The sequence below is a fragment of the Oncorhynchus keta genome, unplaced genomic scaffold (assembly GCF_023373465.1).
Source record: "Oncorhynchus keta strain PuntledgeMale-10-30-2019 unplaced genomic scaffold, Oket_V2 Un_contig_2290_pilon_pilon, whole genome shotgun sequence".
NCBI classification, from domain to species: domain Eukaryota; kingdom Metazoa; phylum Chordata; class Actinopteri; order Salmoniformes; family Salmonidae; genus Oncorhynchus; species Oncorhynchus keta.
Genome location: NW_026283111.1, coordinates 142,194 through 161,625, shown reverse-complemented (window position 1 = coordinate 161,625; position 19,432 = coordinate 142,194). Strand labels below are relative to the sequence as shown.

General features: G+C 51.2%; 1 long non-coding RNA gene and 1 pseudogene across 1 annotated transcript; both read right to left on the bottom strand.

Moving 5' to 3' along the window:
* The window catches only part of LOC127921640 (palmitoyltransferase ZDHHC7-like), a 38,170-nt pseudogene extending 34,308 nt beyond the window's left edge, over window positions 1–3,862 (bottom strand).
* A 36-nt stretch (window positions 3,863–3,898) lies between these two features.
* On the bottom strand, window positions 3,899–17,725 carry LOC127921645 (uncharacterized). Its single transcript, XR_008109175.1, has 3 exons — window positions 17,420–17,725; window positions 15,812–15,937; window positions 3,899–4,077 (listed from the first exon to the last, which is right to left on the bottom strand). It is a non-coding gene; the product is annotated as an uncharacterized LOC127921645 (long non-coding RNA).
* Between the last annotated feature and the right edge of the window lie 1,707 nt (window positions 17,726–19,432).

Below are 19,432 nucleotides of genomic sequence, written 5' to 3'. Positions count from 1 at the left end.
AACATCAATCTATATAGTCTTTACCCTGAGGAGACATCAATCTATATAGTCTTTACCCTGAGGAAACATCAATCTATATAGTCTTTACCCTGAGGAGACATCAATCTATATAGTCTTTACCCTGAGGAAACATCAATCTATATAGTCTTTACCCTGAGGAAACATCAATCTATATAGTCTTTACCCTGAGGAAACATCAATCTATATAGTCTTTACCCTGAGGAAACATCAATCTATATAGTCTTTACCCTGAGGAGAGGAAACATCAATCTATATAGTCTTTACCCTGAGGAAACATCAATCTATATAGTCTTTACCCTGAGGAAACATCAATCTATATAGTCTTTACCCTGAGGAAACATCAATCTATATAGTCTTTACCCTGAGGAAACATCAATCTATATAGTCTTTACCCTGAGGAAACATCAATCTATATAGTCTTTACCCTGAGGAAACATCAATCTATATAGTCTTTACCCTGAGGAAACATCAATCTATATAGTCTTTACCCTGAGGAAACATCAATCTATATAGTCTTTACCCTGAGGAAACATCAATCTATATAGTCTTTACCCTGAGGAAACATCAATCTATATAGTCTTTACCCTGAGGAAAAACATCAATCTATATAGTCTTTACCCTGAGGAAACATCAATCTATATAGTCTTTACCCTGAGGAAACATCAATCTATATAGTCTTTACCCTGAGGAAACATCAATCTATATAGTCTTTACCCTGAGGAAACATCAATCTACATAGTCTCTACCCTGAGGAAACATCAATCTATATAGTCTTTACCCTGAGGAGAGGAAACATCAATCTATATAGTCTTTACCCTGAGGAAACATCAATCTATATAGTCTTTACCCTGAGGAAACATCAATCTATATAGTCTTTACCCTGAGGAGAGGAAACATCAATCTATATAGTCTTTACCCTGAGGAGACATCAATCTATATAGTCTTTACCCTGAGGAAACATCAATCTATATAGTCTTTACCCTGAGGAAACATCAATCTATATAGTCTTTACCCTGAGGGGAGGAAACATCAATCTATATAGTCTTTACCCTGAGGAGACATCAATCTATATAGTCTTTACCCTGAGGAAACATCAATCTATATAGTCTTTACCCTGAGGAGAGGAGACATCAATCTATATAGTCTTTACCCTGAGGAGAGGAAACATCAATCTATATAGTCTTTACCCTGAGGAAACATCAATCTATATAGTCTTTACCCTGAGGAAACATCAATCTATATAGTCTTTACCCTGAGGAAACATCAATCTATATAGTCTTTACCCTGAGGAGAGGAAACATCAATCTATATAGTCTTTACCCTGAGGAAACATCAATCTATATAGTCTTTACCCTGAGGAAACATCAATCTATATAGTCTTTACCCTGAGGAAACATCAATCTATATAGTCTTTACCCTGAGGAAACATCAATCTATATAGTCTTTACCCTGAGGAAACATCAATCTATATAGTCTTTACCCTGAGGAAACATCAATCTATATAGTCTTTACCCTGAGGAAACATCAATCTATATAGTCTTTACCCCTGAGGAGACATCAATCTATATAGTCTTTACCCTGAGGAAACATCAATCTATATAGTCTTTTTACCCTGAGGAAACATCAATCTATATAGTCTTTACCCTGAGGAAACATCAATCTATATAGTCTTTACCCTGAGGAAACATCAATCTATATAGTCTTTACCCTGAGGGAGGAAACATCAATCTATATAGTCTTTACCCTGAGGGGAGACATCAATCTATATAGTCTTTACCCTGAGGAAACATCAATCTATATAGTCTTTACCCCTGAGGAAACATCAATCTATATAGTCTTTACCCTGAGGAAACATCAATCTATATAGTCTTTACCCTGAGGAAACATCAATCTATATAGTCTTTACCCTGAGGAAACATCAATCTATATAGTCTTTACCCTGAGGAAACATCAATCTATATAGTCTTTACCCTGAGGAAACATCAATCTATATAGTCTTTACCCTGAGGAAACATCAATCTATATAGTCTTTACCCTGAGGAGACATCAATCTATATAGTCTTTACCCTGAGGAGACATCAATCTATATAGTCTTTACCCTGAGGAAACATCAATCTATATAGTCTTTACCCTGAGGAAACATCAATCTATATAGTCTTTACCCTGAGGAGACATCAATCTATATAGTCTTTACCCTGAGGAGAGGAAACATCAATCTATATAGTCTTTACCCTGAGGAGACATCAATCTATATAGTCTTTACCCTGAGGAAACATCAATCTATATAGTCTTTACCCTGAGGGGAGGAAACATCAATCTATATAGTCTTTACCCTGGGGAGAGGAAACATCAATCTATATAGTCTTTACCCTGAGGAAACATCAATCTATATAGTCTTTACCCTGAGGAAACATCAATCTATATAGTCTTTACCCTGAGGAAACATCAATCTATATAGTCTTTACCCTGAGGAAACATCAATCTATATAGTCTTTACCCTGAGGAAACATCAATCTATATAGTCTTTACCCTGAGGAAACATCAATCTATATAGTCTTTACCCTGAGGAAACATCAATCTATATAGTCTTTACCCTGAGGAAACATCAATCTATATAGTCTTTACCCTGAGGAAACATCAATCGCCTGGTCTCTCCTTCCTCCCTCCTCCTGTCTTGTCTCTCCTTCCTCCCCCTGGTCTTGTCTCTCCTTCCTCCCCCTGGTCTTGTCTCACCCTCCTCCCCCCGGTCTTGTCTCTCCTTCCTCCCCCCGCCTGGTCTCTCCTTCCTCCCCCTGGTCTTGTCTCACCCTCCTCCCCCCTGGTCTTGTCTCTCCTTCCTCCCCCGCCTGGTCTCTCCTTCCTCCCCCGCCTGGTCTCTCCTTCCTCCCCCGCCTGGTCTCTCCTTCCTCCCCCCGGTCTTGTCTCTCCTTCCTCCCCCTGGTCTTGTCTCTCCTTCCTCCCCCTGGTCTTGTCTCTCCTTCCTCCCCTGGTCTTGTCTCTCCCTCCTCCCCCGGTCTTGTCTCTCCTTCCTCCCCCGCCTGGCCTCTCCTTCCTCCCCCTGCCTTGTCTCTCCTTCCTCCCCCCCCTGGTCTCTCCTTCCTCCCCCCGGTCTTGTCTCTCCTTCCTCCCCCTGGTCTTGTCTCACCCTCCTCCCCCTGGTCTTGTCTCTCCTTCCTCCCCCGCCTGGCCTCTCCTTCCTCCCCCCCGCCTGGTCTCTCCTTCCTCCCCCCGCCTGGTCTCTCCTTCCTCCCCCCGGTCTTGTCTCTCCTTCCTCCCCCTGGTCTTGTCTCTCCCTCCTCCCCCCTGGTCTTGTCTCTCCTTCCTCCCCCTGGTCTTGTCTCACCCTCCTCCCCCCGGTCTTGTCTCACCCTCCTCCCCCCTGGTCTTGTCTCTCCTTCCTCCCCCCTGGTCTTGTCTCTCCTTCCTCCCCCCTGGTCTTGTCTCTCCTTCCTCCCCCCCTGGTCTTGTCTCTCCTTCCTCCCCCCGGTCTTGTCTCTCCTTCCTCCCCCTGGTCTTGTCTCACCCTCCTCCCCCTGGTCTTGTCTCTCACCTTCCTCCCCCCTGGTCTTGTCTCACCCTCCTCCCCCCTGGTCTTGTCTCTCACCTTCCTCCCCCCTGGTCTTGTCTCACCTTCCTCCCCCCTGGTCTTGTCTCTCCTTCCTCCCCCCTGGTCTCGTCTCTCCTTCCTCCCCTTCCGTCTGCTCCCTCCCCACCCCCTCCAACGTCTCACCGGGTCTGACAGCATGGCCCGTAGATGCGAGGCCAGCGCCATGACGACCAGGAAGTTCCTCAGCGCTCCGTTGATCACGGAGTACCACAAGCTCTTGTTTGGCAGCAGCATCACCAGATTGACCACAAAGTCTTGCGTAGAGGACCAACAACCAGGTCACCACACCACAGACTATACCACAGGCGTCCTGGATGAACCACAGGCCGTCCTGGTCAGCCGGAGGACACAGAGGACCAGCCCCAGCCTCAGGGTCATCGTCAGCTGACAGCAGGGGTTGGTGCTGCTCTGTCCTCGCGCTGCCGGTGGCCTGAAGACTGCATCCTGCACTGGAAGGAAGGGGAGGACAGAGACGGAGAGAAAAGAGGCATCAGAAATAGTCATTTACCAAAAGTCTATTTCACAGCTCCACAAAATAGTGTTCCACCCTTGTGGTGCTGTCAAGTCCATTAACGACAGGACCACAGGCGAACTATTGGACTTTATTTGGACTGAATGTGGTAGAATCTTTGAATAAATCATTCTGAAGCTTCTCTCGGTCTCCCCTCAAACATCGGTCATACACCCAGAGGTGAGTCAACCTTGAACTCTCAACTCACAAAGCACAGGGCCCAGTTAGAGCCCTGCTGCCTGGTTCTGCTGACCAGCGCCTGCTTACTGCCTGGTTCTGCTGACCAGCGCCTGCTTACTGCCTGGTTCTGCTGACCAGCGCCTGCTTACTGCCTGGTTCTGCTGACCAGCGCCTGCTTACTGCCTGGTTCTGCTGACCAGCACCTGCTTACTGCCTGGTTCTGCTGACCAGCACCTGCTTACTGCCTGGTTCTGCTGACCAGCGCCTGCTTACTGCCTGCTGCCTGGTTCCACTGACCAGCGCCTGCTTACTGCCTGGTTCTGCTGACCAGCGCCTGCTTACTGCCTGGTTCTGCTGACCAGCGCCTGCTTACTGCCTGCTGCCTGGTTCCACTGACCAGCACCTGCTTACTGCCTGGTTCTGCTGACCAGCGCCTGCTTACTGCCTGGTTCTGCTGACCAGCGCCTGCTTACTGCCTGCTGCCTGGTTCCACTGACCAGCGCCTGCTTACTGCCTGGTTCTGCTGACCAGCGCCTGCTTACTGTCTGCTGCCTGGTTCTGCTGACCAGCGCCTGCTTACTGCCTGGTTCTGCTGACCAGCGCCTACTTACTGCCTGGTTCTGCTGACCAGCGCCTGCTTACTGCCTGGTTCTGCTGACCAGCGCCTGCTTACTGCCTGGTTCTGCTGACCAGTGCCTGCTTACTGCCTGGTTCTGCTGACCAGCGCCTGCTTACTGTCTGCTGCCTGGTTCTGCTGACCAGCGCCTGCTTACTGTCTGCTGCCTGGTTCTGTTGACCAGCGCCTGCTTACTGCCTGGTTCCACTGACCAGCGCCTGCTTACTGCTTACTGCCTGGTTCTGCTGACCAGCGCCTGCTTACTGTCTGCTGCGTGGTTCTGCTGACCAGCGCCTGCTTACTGCCTGGTTCTGCTGACCAGCGCCTGCTTACTGCCTGGTTCTGCTGACCAGCGCCTGCTTACTGCCTGGTTCTGCTGACCAGCGCCTGCTTACTGCCTGGTTCTGCTGACCAGCGCCTGCTTACTGCCTGGTTCTGCTGACCAGCGCCTGCTTACTGTCTGGTTCTGCTGACCAGCGCCTGCTTACTGTCTGCTGCCTGGTTCTGCTGACCAGCGCCTGCTTACTGTCTGGTTCTGCTGACCAGCGCCTGCTTACTGTCTGGTTCTGCTGACCAGCGCCTGCTTACTGTCTGGTTCTGCTGACCAGCGCCTGCTTACTGTCTGCTGCCTGGTTCTGCTGACCAGCGCCTGCTTACTGCCAGGTTCCACTGACCAGCGCCTGCTTACTGCTTACTGCCTGGTTCTGCTGACCAGCGCCTGCTTACTGTCTGCTGCCTGGTTCTGCTGACCAGCGCCTGCTTACTGCCTGGTTCTGCTGACCAGCGCCTGCTTACTGCCTGGTTCTGCTGACCAGCACCTGCTTACTGCCTGGTTCTGCTGACCAGCGCCTGCTTACTGCCTGGTTCTGCTGACCAGCGCCTGCTTACTGCCTGGTTCTGCTGACCAGCGCCTGCTTACTGTCTGCTGCCTGGTTCTGCTGACCAGCGCCTGCTTACTGTCTGGTTCTGCTGACCAGCGCCTGCTTACTGTCTGGTTCTGCTGACCAGCGCCTGCTTACTGCCTGGTTCTGCTGACCAGCGCCTGCTTACTGTCTGCTGCCTGGTTCTGCTGACCAGCGCCTGCTTACTGTCTGGTTCTGCTGACCAGCGCCTGCTTACTTTCTGCTGCCTGGTTCCACTGACCAGCGCCTGCTTACTGTCTGGTTCTGCTGACCAGCGCCTGCTTACTGTCTGGTTCTGCTGACCAGCGCCTGCTTACTGCCTGGTTCTGCTGACCAGCGCCTGCTTACTGTCTGCTGCCTGGTTCTGCTGACCAGCGCCTGCTTACTGTCTGGTTCTGCTGACCAGCGCCTGCTTACTGTCTGGTTCTGCTGACCAGCGCCTGCTTACTGTCTGCTGCCTGGTTCTGCTGACCAGCGCCTGCTTACTGTCTGCTGTCTGGTTCTGCTGACCAGCGCCTGCTTACTGTCTGGTTCTGCTGACCAGCGCCTGCTTACTGTCTGCTGTCTGGTTCTGCTGACCAGCGCCTGCTTACTGTCTGCTGCCTGGTTCCACTGACCAGCGCCTGCTTACTGCCTGGTTCCGCTGACCAGCGCCTGCTTACTGCCTGGTTCTGCTGACCAGCGCCTGCTTACTGTCTGGTTCCACTGACCAGCGCCTGCTTACTGTCTGGTTCTGCTGACCAGCGCCTGCTTACTGCCTGGTTCTGATGACCAGCACCTGCTGCCTGGTTCCGCTGACCAGCACCTGCTGCCTGGTTCTGCTGACCAGCGCCTGCTTACTGTCTGGTTCTGCTGACCAGCGCCTGCTTACTGCCTGGTTCTGATGACCAGCACCTGCTGTCTGGTTCCGCTGACCAGCGCCTGCTGCCTGGTTCCACTGACCAGCGCCTGCTGCCTGGTTCCGCTGACGAGCACCTGCTGTCTGGTTCCGCTGACCAGCGCCTGCTTACTGTCTGGTTCTGCTGACCAGCGCCTGCTTACTGTCTGCTGCCTGGTTCTGCTGACCAGCGCCTGCTTACTGTCTGCTGTCTGGTTCTGCTGACCAGCGCCTGCTTACTGTCTGCTGTCTGGTTCTGCTGACCAGCGCCTGCTTACTGCCTGGTTCTGCTGACCAGCGCCTGCTTACTGTCTGCTGTCTGGTTCTGCTGACCAGCGCCTGCTTACTGTCTGCTGCCTGGTTCTGCTGACCAGCGCCTGCTTACTGCCAGGTTCTGCTGACCAGCGCCTGCTTACTGCTTACTGCCTGGTTCTGCTGACCAGCGCCTGCTTACTGCTTACTGCCTGGTTCTGCTGACCAGCGCCTGCTTACTGTCTGCTGTCTGGTTCCACTGACCAGCGCCTGCTTACTGTCTGCTGCCTGGTTCTGCTGACCAGCGCCTGCTTACTGTCTGCTGTCTGGTTCTGCTGACCAGCGCCTGCTTACTGTCTGCTGTCTGGTTCTGCTGACCAGCGCCTGCTTATTGTCTGCTGCCTGGTTCTGCTGACCAGCGCCTGCTTACTGCCTGGTTCTGCTGACCAGCGCCTGCTTACTGTCTGCTGTCTGGTTCTGCTGACCAGCGCCTGCTTACTGTCTGCTGCCTGGTTCCACTGACCAGCGCCTGCTTACTGCCTGGTTCCGCTGACCAGCGCCTGCTTACTGCCTGGTTCTGCTGACCAGCGCCTGCTTACTGTCTGGTTCCACTGACCAGCGCCTGCTTACTGTCTGGTTCTGCTGACCAGCGCCTGCTTACTGCCTGGTTCTGCTGACCAGCACCTGCTGCCTGGTTCCGCTGACCAGCACCTGCTGCCTGGTTCTGCTGACCAGCGCCTGCTTACTGCCTGGTTCTGCTGACCAGCACCTGCTGCCTGGTTCCACTGACCAGCACCTGCTGTCTGGTTCCGCTGACCAGCGCCTGCTGCCTGGTTCCACTGACCAGCGCCTGCTGCCTGGTTCCGCTGACCAGCACCTGCTGTCTGGTTCCGCTGACCAGCGCCTGCTGCCTGGTTCCACTGACCAGCGCCTGCTGCCTGGTTCCGCTGACCAGCACCTGCTGTCTGGTTCCGCTGACCAGCGCCTGCTGCCTGGTTCCACTGACCAGCACCTGCTGCCTGGTTCCACTGACCAGCACCTGCTGCCTGGTTCCACTGACCAGCACCTGCTGTCTGGTTCCGCTGACCAGCGCCTGCTGTCTGGTTCTGCTGACCAGCACCTGCTGTCTGGTTCTACTGACCAGCACCTGCTGTCTGGTTCTGCTGACCAGCACCTGCTGTCTGGTTCTGCTGACCAGCACCTGCTGTCTGGTTCTGCTGACCAGCGCCTGCTGCCTGGTTCCACTGACCAGCACCTGCTGTCTGGTTCCGCTGACCAGCACCTGCTGTCTGGTTCCGCTGACCACCACTCGCCCCTAGTACAGCCTAGGTATCTGACCTCAGAGCATCGCCCCTAGTACAGCCTAGGTATCTGACCTCAGAGCATCGCCCCTAGTACAGCCTAGGTATCTGACCTCAGAGCATCGCCCCTAGTACAGCCTAGGTATCTGACCTCAGCATGCCTGGTACAGCCTAGGTATCTGACCTCAGAGCATGCCCCTAGTACAGCCTGGTATCTGACCTCAGAGCATCGCCCCTAGTACAGCCTAGGTTCTGACCTGAGCATGCCCCTAGTACAGCCTAGGTATCTGACTGTCAGAGGACCACTCCCTAGTACAGCCTAGGTATCTGACCTCAGAGCATCGCCCCTAGTACAGCCTAGGTATCTGACCTCGACCAGCATCACTCTAGTACAGCCTAGGTATCTGACCTGTCAGAGCATCGCCCCTAGTACAGCCTAGGTATCTGACCTCAGAGCATCACCCCTAGTACAGCCTAGGTATCTGACCTGACAGAGCATCGCCCCTAGTACAGCCTGGTATCTGACCTGAGAGGACCACGCCTAGTACAGCCTGGTATCTGACCTCAGACCAGCGCCCTAGTACAGCCTAGGTATCTGACCTCGTCCGAGCATCACCCTAGTACAGCCTAGGTATCTGACCTTGTGAGCATCCCCCTAGCTGTACAGCCTAGGTATCTGACCTCAGAGCATCACCCCTAGTACAGCCTAGGTATCTGACCTTGTCAGAGCATCGACCCTAGTACAGCCTAGGTATCTGACCTGTCAGAACATCAGCCCTAGTACAGCCTAGGTATCTGACTCAGAGCAGCGCCCCTAGTACAGCCTGGTATCTGACCTCAGAGCATGCCCCTGGTACAGCTTAGGTATCTGACCTGGTTCTGCTGACATCGCCCCTAGTACAGCCTAGGTATCTGACCTCGTCAGAGCAGCGCCCCTAGTACAGCCTGGTATCTGACTCAGAGCAGCGCCCTAGTACAGCCTAGTTATCTGACCTCGTTCAGAGGACCACGCCTAGTTACAGCCTAGGTATCTGACCAGAGCATCACCCCTAGTACAGCCTGGTTCTGACCTGACCAGAGCATCTGCCCCTAGTACAGCCTAGGTATCTGACCTGGTTCTGAGGACCACTCCTGTACAGCCTGGTATCTGACCTCAGAGCATCACCCTAGTACAGCCTAGGTATCTGACCTCAGAGCATCGCCCCTAGTACAGCCTGGTATCTGACCTCAGAGCATCGCCCTAGTACAGCCTGGTTCTGCTGACCAGCGTCCGAGCATCACCTCTAGTACAGCCTGGTTCTGACCTTGTCAGCGCCCCTAGTACAGCCTGGTATCTGACCTCAGAGCATCACCCCTAGTACTGCCTGGTTCTGACCTTGTCAGAGCAGCGCCCCTAGTACAGCCTGGTATCTGACCTGACCAGCGCCTGCTAGTACAGCCTGGTATCTGACCTTGTCAGAGCATCTGCCCCTAGTACAGCCTGGTATCTGACCTCTGACCAGGGGACCACTCCTAGTACAGCCTGGTATCTGACCTGACCAGCCCTAGTACAGCCTAGGTGACCTGGTCACTGAGCAGCGCCCCTAGCTGCCTAGGTATCTGACCTGACCAGCGACCACTCCTAGTACAGCCTGGTATCTGACCTCAGCATCGCCCCTGTGTAGCCTGGTATCCCTTGTCAGAGCAGCGCCCTAGTACAGCCTAGGTATCTGACCTCAGACCATCGCCCTAGTACAGCCTCTGACCTCGTCTGTACAGCCTAGGTTTCTGACCTCAGAGCATCACTGTACAGCCTAGGTATCTGACCTCGTCAGAGGACCACTCCTAGTACAGCTGGTATCTGACCTCAGAGCATCGCCCCTAGTACAGCCTAGGTATCTGACCTTGTCAGAACATCGCCCCTAGTACAGCCTCTATCTGACCTCAGAGCATCGCCCCTGTACAGCCTGGTATCTGACCTCAGAGCATCGCCTGTACAGCTTGGTATCTGACCTCAGAGCATCACCCCTAGTACAGCTTAGGTATCTGACCCAGAGCATCACCCTAGTACTGGTATCTGACCTCAGAGCATCACCCCTAGTACAGCCTGGTATCTGACCTCAGAGCATCACCCCTAGTACAGCCTGGTATCTGACCTCAGAGCATCGCCCCTAGTACAGCCTAGGTATCTGACCTCAGAGCATCTGCCCCTAGTACAGCCTAGGTATCTGACCTCAGAGCATCGCCCCTAGTACAGCCTAGGTATCTGACCTCAGAGCATCACCCCTAGTACAGCCTAGGTATCTGACCTTGTCAGAGCATCGACCCTAGTACAGCCTAGGTATCTGACCTTGTCAGAACATCGCCCCTAGTACAGCCTAGGTATCTGACCTCAGAGCATCGCCCCTAGTACAGCCTAGGTATCTGACCTCAGAGCATCGCCCCTAGTACAGCTTAGGTATCTGACCTCGTCAGACCATCAGCCCCTAGCAGCCTAGGTATCTGACCTCAGAGCATCGCCCCTAGTACAGCCTAGTTATCTGACCTCGTCAGAGGACCACTCCTAGTACAGCCTAGGTATCTGACCTCAGAGCATCACCCCTAGTACAGCCTAGGTATCTGACCTTGTCAGAGCATCGCCCCTAGTACAGCCTAGGTATCTGACCTCGTCAGAGGACCACTCCTAGTACAGCCTAGGTATCTGACCTCAGAGCATCACCCCTAGTACAGCCTAGGTATCTGACCTCAGAGCATCGCCCCTAGTACAGCCTAGGTATCTGACCTCAGAGCATCGCCCCTAGTACAGCCTAGGTATCTGACCTCGTCCGAGCATCACCTCTAGTACAGCCTAGGTATCTGACCTTGTCAGAGCATCGCCCCTAGTACAGCCTAGGTATCTGACCTCAGAGCATCACCCCTAGTACAGCCTAGGTATCTGACCTTGTCAGAGCATCGCCCCTAGTACAGCCTAGGTATCTGACCTTGTCAGAGCATCGCCCCTAGTACAGCCTAGGTATCTGACCTTGTCAGAGCATCGCCCCTAGTACAGCCTAGGTATCTGACCTCGTCAGAGGACCACTCCTAGTACAGCCTAGGTATCTGACCTCAGAGCATCGCCCCTAGTACAGCCTAGGTATCTGACCTCGTCAGAGCATCGCCCCTAGTACAGCCTAGGTATCTGACCTCGTCAGAGGACCACTCCTAGTACAGCCTAGGTATCTGACCTCAGAGCATCGCCCCTAGTACAGCCTAGGTATCTGACCTTGTCAGAGCATCGCCCCTAGTACAGCCTAGGTATCTGACCTCAGAGCATCGCCCCTAGTACAGCCTAGGTATCTGACCTCGTCAGAGGACCACTCCTAGTACAGCCTAGGTTTCTGACCTCAGAGCATCGCCCCTAGTACAGCCTAGGTATCTGACCTCGTCAGAGGACCACTCCTAGTACAGCCTAGGTATCTGACCTCAGAGCATCGCCCCTAGTACAGCCTAGGTATCTGACCTTGTCAGAACATCGCCCCTAGTACAGCCTAGGTATCTGACCTCAGAGCATCGCCCCTAGTACAGCCTAGGTATCTGACCTCAGAGCATCGCCCCTAGTACAGCTTAGGTATCTGACCTCAGAGCATCACCCCTAGTACAGCTTAGGTATCTGACCTCAGAGCATCACCCCTAGTACAGCTTAGGTATCTGACCTCAGAGCATCACCCCTAGTACAGCCTAGGTATCTGACCTCAGAGCATCGCCCCTAGTACAGCCTAGGTATCTGACCTCAGAGCATCGCCCCTAGTACAGCCTAGGTATCTGACCTCAGAGCATTCCTAGACAGCCTAGGTATCTGACCTCAGAGACATTCCCTAGTACAGCCTAGGTATCTGACCTCAGAGCATCACCCTAGTACAGCCTAGGTATCTGACCTCAGAGCATCACCCCTAGTACAGCTTAGGTATCTGACCTCAGAGCATCGCCCCTAGTACAGCCTAGGTATCTGACCTCGTCCGAGCATCGCCCCTAGTACAGATAATTTGGTAAGTCAGTCTGGATAAGAGCAGACTAAAATGTAGACATCACTAATTGGTCTTTGTGCGAGGTGTCGAAGGTACTAAACTCCCTGTTCAAGCAGTTGACACACAGTTCAGACACTCATCGGTACAAGACATTCAACCAGAGGTCTCTTCACAGTTCAGACACTCATCGGGTACAAGACAATCAACCAGAGGTCTCTTCACAGTTCAGACACTCATCGGTACAAGACATTCAACCAGAGGTCTCTTCACAGTTCAGACACTCATCAGGTACAAGACATTCAACCAGAGGTCTCTTCACAGTTCAAACACTCATCAGGTACAAGACATTCAACCAGAGGTCTCTTCACAGTTCAGACACTCATCAGGTACAACACATTCAACCAGAGGTCTCTTCACAGTTCAGACACTCATCGGTACAAGACATTCAACCAGAGGTCTCTTCACAGTTCAGACACTCATCGGTACAAGACATTCAACCAGAGGTCTCTTCACAGTTCAGACACTCATCGGTACAAGACATTCAACCAGAGGTCTCTTCACAGTTCAGACACTCATCGGGTACAAGACATTCAACCAGAGGTCTCTTCACAGTTCAGACACTCATCAGGTACAAGACATTCAACCAGAGGTCTCTTCACAGTTCAGACCCTCATCAGGTACAACACATTCAACCAGAGGTCTCTTCACAGTCCCCGGGTCCAGAACAGAGGCCGGGGAAACACCACGTATTAAATCGAGCCATGACTACATGGAACTCTCTGGTAACCCAGGGAACTCAGGGTACCAAATACAACCAGATAAAAGAACACCTTACTGCACATAAGGTCTCTTCACAGTCCCATTTCATACATATTTACACTGTGTTATGTATTAGACCTAGATATTGTGTGTGTGTGCTAACATGTAGACTGTGTGATGTTTTAGATGCATGTATTTCAGTCCTCGACTAATAATGCTCCGTACTTTGCATCATGTCATGTTTCATGTGGATCCTTGGAAGAGTAACTGATGCTTTCGCAGTGGCTAATGGGGATCCTGATAAATACCAACACCAAATAACCTGGGCTACAGGTTACCCGCTACATCACTGTAGTAGACAGACACCAGACCTGGGCTACAGGTTACTCCCTACATAACTGTAGTAGACAGACACCAGACCTGGGCTACAGGTTACCCCCTACATCACTGTAGTAGACAGACACCAGACCTGGGCTACAGGTTACCCCCTACATCACTGTAGTAGACAGACACCAGACCTGGGCTACAGGTTACCCCTACATCACTGTAGTAGACAGACACCAGACCTGGGCTACAGGTTACCCCTACATCACTGTAGTAGACAGACACCAGACCTGGGCTACAGGTTACCCCCTACATCACTGTAGTAGACAGACACCAGACCTGGGCTACAGGTTACCCCCTACATAACTGTAGTAGACAGACACCAGACCTGGGCTACAGGTTACCCCCTACATAACTGTAGTAGACAGACACCAGACCTGGGCTACAGGTTACCCCCTACATAACTGTAGTAGACAGACACCAGACCTGGGCTACAGGTTACCCCCTACATCACTGTAGTAGACAGACACCAGACCTGGGCTACAGGTTACCCCCTACATCACTGTAGTAGACAGACACCAGACCTGGGCTACAGGTTACCCCCTACATCACTGTAGTAGACAGACACCAGACCTGGGCTACAGGTTACCCCCTACATCACTGTAGTAGACAGACACCAGACCTGGGCTACAGGTTACCCCCTACATCACTGTAGTAGACAGACACCAGACCTGGGCTACAGGTTACCCCCTACATCACTGTAGTAGACAGACACCAGACCTGGGCTACAGGTTACCCCCTACATAACTGTAGTAGACAGACACCAGACCTGGGCTACAGGTTACCCCTACATCACTGTAGTAGACAGACACCAGACCTGGGCTACAGGTTACCCCTACATCACTGTAGTAGACAGACACCAGACCTGGGCTACAGGTTACCCCCTACATCACTGTAGTAGACAGACACCAGACCTGGGCTACAGGTTACCCCCTACATCACTGTAGTAGACAGACACTGGGCTACAGGTTACCCCCTACATCACTGTAGTAGACAGACCTGGGCTACAGGTTACCCCCTACATCACTGTAGTAGACAGACACCAGACCTGGGCTACAGGTTACCCCCTACATCACTGTAGTAGACAGACACCAGACCTGGGCTACAGGTTACCCCCTACATCACTGTAGTAGACAGACACCAGACCTGGGCTACAGGTTACCCCCTACATAACTGTAGTAGACAGACACCAGACCTGGGCTACAGGTTACCCCCTACATCACTGTAGTAGACAGACACCAGACCTGGGCTACAGGTTACCCCCTACATAACTGTAGTAGACAGACACCAGACCTGGGCTACAGGTTACCCCTACATCACTGTAGTAGACAGACACCAGACCTGGGCTACAGGTTACCCCTACATCACTGTAGTAGACAGACACCAGACCTGGGCTACAGGTTACCCCCTACATCACTGTAGTAGACAGACACCAGACCTGGGCTACAGGTTACCCCCTACATCACTGTAGTAGACAGACACCAGACCTGGGCTACAGGTTACCCCCTACATCACTGTAGTAGACAGACACCAGACCTGGGCTACAGGTTACCCCTACATCACTGTAGTAGACAGACACCAGACCTGGGCTACAGGTTACCCCCTACATCACTGTAGTAGACAGACACCAGACCTGGGCTACAGGTTACCCCTACATAACTGTAGTAGACAGACACCAGACCTGGGCTACAGGTTACCCCCTACATCACTGTAGTAGACAGACACCAGACCTGGGCTACAGGTTACCCCCTACATCACTGTAGTAGACAGACACCAGACCTGGGCTACAGGTTACCCCTACATCACTGTAGTAGACAGACACCAGACCTGGGCTACAGGTTACCCCTACATCACTGTAGTAGACAGACACCAGACCTGGGCTACAGGTTACCCCCTACATCACTGTAGTAGACAGACACCAGACCTGGGCTACAGGTTACCCCTACATAACTGTAGTAGACAGACACCAGACCTGGGCTACAGGTTAGCCCCTACATAACTGTGTAGACAGACACCAGACCTGGGCTACAGGTTACCCCCTACATAACTGTAGTAGACAGACACCAGAGGCCCTAGCCTACAGGAAGCCCTAGCCTACAGGAAGCCCTAGCCTACAGGAAGCCCTAGCCTACAGGAAGCCCTAGCCTACAGGAAGCCCTGGCCTACAGGAAGCCCCAGCCTACAGGAAGCCCTAGCCTACAGGAAGCCCTGGCCTACAGGAAGCCCCGGCCTACAGGAAGCCCCAGCCTACAGGAAGCCCTAGCCTACAGGAAGCCCTAGCCTACAGGAAGCCCTGGCCTACAGGAAGCCCCAGCCTACAGGAAGCCCTAGCCTCTGTCTGTATGGTGTGTAGAACTAGTAGTATTTAAACTAGGTCTAATAGCCATCTCCACAACACACTAACCATATGTAACTCACCTCACAGTGTCCTCTTCACAATGACATTGAATTCTACTGTCTGTCTACTCCTCTCCTCTGGTCTGCTGTGTTGTGGTGGAGCAGGGGAACATGGTTGGCTACAAGACCTCATCCAGGCCCAAATACCTGTGCAGACACGCACCATGTTAGACCACGAGCCACGGAAGTGTGTCAGCAATGTGAGGTGGTGGAGTGCCAAGTGTGTGTGTGTGTGTGTGTGTGTGTGTGTGTGTGTGTGTGTGTGTGTGTGTGTGTGTGTGTGTGTGTGTGTGTGTGTGTGTGTGTGTGTGTGTGTGTGTGTGTGTGTGTGTGTGTGTGTGTGTGTGTGTGTGTGTGTGTGTGTGTGTGTGTGTGTGTGTGTGTGTGTGTGTGTGTGTGTGTGTGTGTGTGTGTGTGTGTGTGTGTGTGTGTGTGTGTGTGTGTGTGTGTGTGTGTGTATTCCCACAGATGCAACCCAGATCTGCACACTGCACACATCCCTTCCACAACAGCATATTTCCCTGATGGGGACACAAACACACATGTGGCCATGTAGCTTTCTCCCACACCCCTGTCTGGATGTACAAACACATTAAACTACTTGAGCCCAAAGGCCAAATGTGTAATTTGTGTATAATGTGGTCCAGGCCAGGTTTAATGTTAACTAGTCTGAGCATTTAGACGCCAAGAGTCGCAATCAGCTGAATAACATAGTGTGCGTCCCAAATGACACTATAAAAGGGAATGGGGAGCCTTTTAGGATGCTGTCGTGTCTCGGTGCAGCTGTCCACACAACAAAGAGTGGAGAAACAGCACAACCGTGTGGCTGTAGTATCGGGTATCATTCAGTCAAGCTCCACCTTCCTCTGCAGTTGAGGAAACTCACTCATCTCCTAATAGTCGGGTCTGGTATGTTGTCTACAAAAGCCTGGCTACGCCTATAGGTCACACCCATATACTCTTTAAAATAGCCTATAGACTAGCAGGCTTCTTACATGCTCTGATAGTCATAACCTGTCACTGACTACTCACAGATGCCACATTGTTCTGATCCAGTCCACATCGTCTCTTTGGTTTTACTGTGTTACGAGAAGAACACCGGTCATATCTGATCTACTAGCAATTCATTTGATCACTACTTTCTGAGGAATATTTATGTATTGTTTCTTTAGTAGCTGACGTGACTAGTAAGTAACTCGTGGTGTGAAACAGGATTATTCCCCACAACAACATTCGCCGAATCTGTTTGAGCGACAGACACACAACAGCGGGTGTCTAAACGGATTAAAATGGTCAAATACAGTAGCTAAGCCCGGCTACAATTAGTAACTACAGCAAATCATTCAAACAAATAAGAAAGTCTTCACGAGTCGTGATTAACGTTAGTTAACATTGACAACATGTTACACCGGTTGTTTATTTTGCCCTAATGTTTCTATCTATGACAACACTGCCAATAACAATACCAAAAATATGTTTATAAGATGTTTGTATCTATGACAACACTGCCAATAACAATAACAAAAATATATTTATAAGATGTTTGTATCTGTGACAACACTGTTAGCATAGCTAAGCTCACTGGCCAAACTAACTTAACGTTAGTTAAGGAAATCTGTCGCTTCTTACCACAATGTTCCTTGTTCGAGACCAGACGTGGATTTATGTCTTCGGTTACGTTTTTATACGGTGTATTATGTTCATCCCAAAGAAAGACACAAACAACCACCATCTCCTCTCTCTGTGTTTCTCTCTCTCTGTTTCTCTCTCAGACACACACCAACAGCTGGATAAATTACTTCCGGGTTTAGCTTTTTCCTGATTGGGCGTTTTTAGCAAAGCTGATTTATGGTCAAACTGGTTTCTGCATTGTCCGTACAGTATTTAGGGTGATGCGTCTCTACAGATGCAGAGTATTCATCGTTCTTGCCTTTCGCAGAGCCACAAATATAACGAGACGGATATTTCACCGGATGTATAAATGTGAAGCATCCGCTTGGGGGTTTCCTCTCACTACCAAATATGGTAGTGAGGGGAAGCACAGTGGCCGGTAGTGGGAGAAGATGGAAAGAGATGGATTTTGGCCGAAATTCTGCAAATGTTCTCATCGATGAAACAATTGATTATCAATACAGTTTTCTGTTCCCAAAACTTCAATCTGTTACGAACAGAGTGGACTAAGTTTTGTAGACCTTACCCTTTGCCAACATTTAAAAAAACATTTGCGTTGTTTCGAAGGAGCGCATGGGCAAATTGAGATTTTGCACACGCGCATTCACAGAGTAGGCGTTCCCTAACGGAAATATGCAAATGTATGAAAAAGAACGAGCAAATAGGATCTCGTTGCCTCGTTCTTGGCTCTGCCCCTTCCTTGCATGGCCTGCCCACTGTGACAAATTTTTCCCCATTGGAAACGACAGGCTGTGGTCTATCTTGGGTTAGTCATAAACATCTTTACAAGAGCTGCTGCTTCTTCTTCTTCTTCTTCTTCGGTATCACGTTTTGTTTGTGCATGCCGCCATCTACTGTGCTGTGTGGTACCGTGTCCACCTACTGTGCTGTGTGGTACTGTGTCCACCTACTGTGCTGTGTGGTACTGTGTCCACCTACTGTGCTGTGTGGTACTGTGTCCACCTACTGTGCTGTGTGGTACTGTGTCCACCTACTGTGCTGTGTGGTACTGTGTCCACCTACTGTGCTGTGTGGTACTGTGTCCACCTACTGTGCTGTGTGGTACTGTGTCCACCTACTGTGCTGTGTGGTACTGTGTCCACCTACTGTGCTGTGTGGTACTGTGTCCACCTACTGTGCTGTGTGGTACTGTGTCCATCTACTGTGCTGTGTGGTACTGTGTCCACCTACTGTGCTGTGTGGTACTGTGTCCACCTACTGTGCTGTGTGGTACTGTGTCCACCTACTGTGCTGTGTGGTACTGTGTCAACCTACTGTGCTGTGTGGTACTGTGTCCACCTACTGTGCTGTGTGGTACTGTGTCCATCTACTGTGCTGTGTGGTACTGTGTCCACCTACTGTGCTGTGTGGTACTGTGACCACCTACTGTGCTGTGTGGTACTGTGTCAACCTACTGTGCTGTGTGGTACTGTGTCCACCTACTGTGCTGTGTGGTACTGTGTCAACCTACTGTGCTGTGTGGTACTGTGTCACCTACTGTGCTGTGTGGTACTGTGTCCACCTACTGTGCTGTGTGGTACTGTGACCATCTACTGTGCTATGTGGTACTGTGTCCATCTACTGTGCTGTGTGGTACTGTGACCACCTGCTGTGCTGTGTGGTACTGTGACCATCTACTGTGCTGTGTGGTACTGTGTCCACCTACTGTGCTGTGTGGTACTGTGTCCACCTACTGTGCTGTGTGGTACTGTGTCCACCTACTGTGCTGTGTGGTACTGTGTCAACCTACTGTGCTGTGTGGTACTTTGTCATACATACCACCAACTAACATCTATATACCACTATTACACACCACCATCTATATACCACTATTACATACCACCATCTATATACCACTATTACACACCACCATCTATATACCACTATTACACATCACCATCTAACATCTGTATACCACTATTACATACCACCATCTATATACCACTATTACATACCCCCATCTATATACCA